The 4,158-nt window shown below is 43.4% G+C and overlaps 1 protein-coding gene across 5 annotated transcripts in view; it reads right to left on the bottom strand.

The window, feature by feature from the left end:
• LOC143292571 (uncharacterized) overlaps positions 1-3,829 on the bottom strand; it is a 140,027-nt gene extending 136,198 nt beyond the window's left edge. For all 5 annotated transcript variants that reach the window (XM_076602992.1, XM_076602993.1, XM_076602995.1 and 2 more), the window contains exon 1: positions 3,685-3,829. The gene's annotated coding sequence lies outside the window, so the exon portion shown is untranslated. The remainder of the gene's footprint in view (positions 1-3,684) is intronic.
• Between the last annotated feature and the right edge of the window lie 329 nt (positions 3,830-4,158).

The following is a 4,158-nucleotide window of genomic DNA, read 5'->3' as shown; positions in this document are numbered from 1 at the left end:
GTGTGTGTGTGTGTGTGTGTGAGTGCCTATCAGAATGGATTTCTTCTCATTTCAGAATTTTGCCCGAGGACAACACTCTCGCTGCCATGGGTTCTTTTTCAGTGCGCCAAGTGCGTGCTGCACAGGGACCTCGGTTTATCGTCTCATCCGAATGACTAGACGCTCAGTTTGATTTTCCAGTCAAACTAGGAAGAAAGGGCGAGAGCGGGATTCGAACCATTACCCTCACGGATAGTCTGCATTAGCAGGTGAGCGTCTTTAACCATTCTGTCACCTTCTTCATTGTTTTTTTAACAAGTTTGATCAAGCTGCTGAAAATGGAAGTGATCGTTCTGGGCTTGCAGTCACTGTCACCACCCCCTTTCCATCCATTACAACTTAACGGGAGCAAAAGTGCGAGAGCTTTACTTTGGTAGCCTGAATTAATAATAACGAAACCAAATTTACCCCTCGGCCTCATTTCCAGCCAGTCTAGAATGACCTCAGTGCGGGGTCGAGGAGTATGTGAAATCTAGCTGTGAGGGCCAGTTCTTACCCCCCCCCCCCCCTGCCCCCCCCCCTTCCCCCCGGAAACATTCCGGACTCGTCTACATGGACCGCGGAGTTTCTTTATGCTAGCCAGATTTGCCCTCGGGGGTTAAAAAAAACAACACCCCAATTAGGGGTAGGCACTGGGTGCTAAAACCGCTCCTTTCGTGATTCGAACCCACTGTTATGCATACTTAACTTGCTGACGTTTTAGTGTTCGAACCTAGGATCATCGCTTCCACATTGGTAGAGCAGCTCTATCCATTTGGCTATCGCTCCACGCGTATGCACGTTTGCGTGTGTTGTCTTTCTCGTATGAGAGAGAGAGAGAGAGAGAGAGAGAGAGACAGAGAGAGAGACAGAGAGAGACAGAGACAGAGACAGAGAGACAGAGAGCAACGAACGACAACCTCACACTGAGCCCTTAATTTCTAGCGATGGTACTGAGGAACAACACACTGGTTTCGATGACATACTTTTCACTTCTCTACATTCTGAATTTTGCTCTGATTATACCCTTAAAATGATTATCATAATTATGAGTAAATGGAGAAATAAACGAATAATACATTCCCGTAGATGCTTGTTTACACATTCATAGGTTTGATTTAAAAAACAAAACAAAACAAAAACAATTTTCCCTCCATGCAATTTCAAATGTGGCGTATAAAACCACGGGCCGAAAGGTCTGAATCATTTGTTATAATATATGTGTTCACAGGAGCGGTAGTCATGTTGTTGTTGTTTCCCCGAAAGACAGTAGGCTGATAACCCTGACACGTTAATCTCTACACAGACCGGATGCGCACGTCCGTCCAAAGAAAGCATGTGGAATCATAGCGGTGGACAATTTCACGCACTGTGCTGTGCCAGCACCTGCTGCTGTCGGTCAGGAGATAGGGACCATAGATGACATTGAAGACATAAAGGCAAAACATGTGATGTATGGTTTGTTCCTTGATGTATCGTTTTTGTACTTCTACACAGTGTGTACATTTACAGTGACGTTATCTTGACATCTACGTGTTTTTGTGGGTTTAAAAAAAATTCATGTTTCAAAGTGGGGAAAAGATTGTGGGAAACTGAAGGGAAGTGGGGAGAGGAGAGAATGAAAAAATAAAATAAAATGAGCAAAAGAGAAAAGAAAATAAGCTGCGCTAAAAGAGAAAAGAAAATCAGCTGAGCTTACAGACAAGTGAATACATTCGAACACACACACACACACACACACACACACACACACACACACACACACACACACACATCGAGAGAGAGAGGGGGGGAGAGGGAGGGAGAGAAGAAGAGAGACAGTGTAGAGACAGGGACAGAGGAAAGTAGACAAACACACAGAGACTCTGAATCTAGTTCCCGGTAAACTTTCCAAACACCAACCGTGCGTTGCACAACGTAAGTAATGCCACATGATAGGTAAAACCGCCCACACGTTATGTCGCAATCTTGGATGTGGCAGATCGCGGTACTGTCATACCATTTTTCACCATTCTCACAACAATAACAACCAAACAAACAAACAAACAAAAAACACAACAACAACAACAGCAAACCAACAAAAAACGCGTATTGTCGCATTTCTATGCAAAACCATTTTCTTTTATTTTTAATTAAAGAAAGAGAGAGAGAAAGAAAGAAATGATTTCCTTCTCGCTGTTGTTATGAATTGTAGACTACAACCTTTCCAGGTGAAACTCTGCTTGATTTTTTTTTTTTTTTTTTTTTTTTTTCGTTTTGGTAGTGTGTGTATGGATGTTTCTAGTGTTTTTGCACACAGTTGATTTATACATTGCACGTTCTTAAAAGGTGTTTCAAAGGAAATATTCACAACAACAAACACCAAAGCATATTTCATGTAAAACTCATAACAAAAGAGAAGAAAAACATCCATTCCCAACTATTGCCCACACAAACCATTCCGCAGCTACTCCCTAATCATTACATCCCTTTCCGTTTCCGCAACATCTTTTTTTTCCTGTCTTTTCTCTAATCTCGGTGACGACGCCTGGTGTTTAAAGGGTGGAGATTTTCCTGATCTCCCTGGTCAACACAATTATGTGCAGACCTGCTTGTGCCTGTAGTGTGTATAGGCACGTTAAAGATTCCATAAATCATGTCAGCGTTCGGTGGGTTATAAAAACAAGAACATACCCAGCTTGCACACCCCCGAAAACGTAGTATGGCTGTCTACATGGCGGGGTAAATAAATACGACGGTCATACGCGTAAAATGTTAATGTCTGTCTGATTGTGTATGTGTGCGTGCCTGAACTCTGATTGAATGACACAGGAAACAAATGATAAGCGCCCAGTGGCAGCAGTCAGTCGGCTCTACCCAGGTAGGCAGCCTGTTCTGCAAATGACCCTGAGTTTGTAAAGCGCTCAGAGCTTGTCCTCCAACCGAGGACAGGCGCTATATAAGTATCCGTGTTATTCAGCATTCATTCATCAACATAATAATGATAATGATAATCATCATCATCCTCATCATCATAATAGAAAATGATTAAGTAAATGATTAAGTAAATGGCTAATCCTAGTCGTGGCAACAAAACAGGTTCCTCTGGAATTGGCAATGAATAACACACACACACACACACACACACACACACACACACACACACACACACATCACACAAACCCTTTTCTCCTTCTGTCAGTCAAATATCCCACCCGCAGACTATGTACATGTATACATAGGCTACCTACGTGCCTTCAACACAAAACCCCAACGGGGAAAAAAAAAAAAAAAAGGCTGACAGTGACGCACATTATTTTAGGGGTGCGGGGAATGGGGGCTGGGGGTCTGACCAATGAACCATAACTCCCCAACAGAGACTGTAGACAACCAAGGTATGGTAAATCCTGCACATATGCAGCAAGCCGACCATGCTCACCGTAGCAGAGTGGAAAGGAAAGTTTTGGGGGAAGTGAAGGTTGTGGGTGTGAAAACTAAACACCAAAAAACAATCACTAGAACTCTGGCATAATACCTGTTGTGTCTAAATTCATTCATTCATTTTCATCGATCGAAACTGACTGCGCTTTTATTGTACAAATCTATCCATTTTCTTTCACAGTCCCAAGCCAACATATGTTTGAAAGACCGAGACACACAATACACACACAAAAAATAAACCCTCACCTCAGCACAGTTTCATTCTCAACATCCAGTTTTCAGTCACCAACAGGGAGCGAGTCTCACACACAAATGCGGAGGAGCGACCCGCTAACGTTTTCGCATTGTAGCAAAAGTAATGATTGCAGACGACATTTCGGCAGCTTGCCGCGTCGAGAATCGTCGGTGCGCATGCGCGGCCGTGTGACAGTCGGCTAACAATGCTGACATTCAACACTGCGCCGTTGCGGCCATTCGAGCCTCTGTACCCTTTCAAAACAATGTTCATGCTTCAGCAGCTGTTTTGTGCTTGCGTGTTTTGTTTTGTTTTTTTATCTTACAGTTTTGCGTCTTGGGTCAACTTTTTGTTTTTGTGTCTTGGCGTATACTATACGGAGACGTGTGCGCGTATACCTACACGCGTAGGTCTTACAAATAGGCCTCTAGTGAGCACGCGCTTACGTAGGTATACTCAAACGTGTGAGCAAACTCACGCGTACA

This window comes from Babylonia areolata, chromosome 18, assembly GCF_041734735.1.
Source record: "Babylonia areolata isolate BAREFJ2019XMU chromosome 18, ASM4173473v1, whole genome shotgun sequence".
Classification (NCBI taxonomy): Eukaryota; Metazoa; Mollusca; class Gastropoda; order Neogastropoda; family Buccinidae; genus Babylonia; species Babylonia areolata.
Note: the sequence above shows the minus strand (reverse complement) of the source record. Positions and strands in the feature narration are given on the sequence as shown.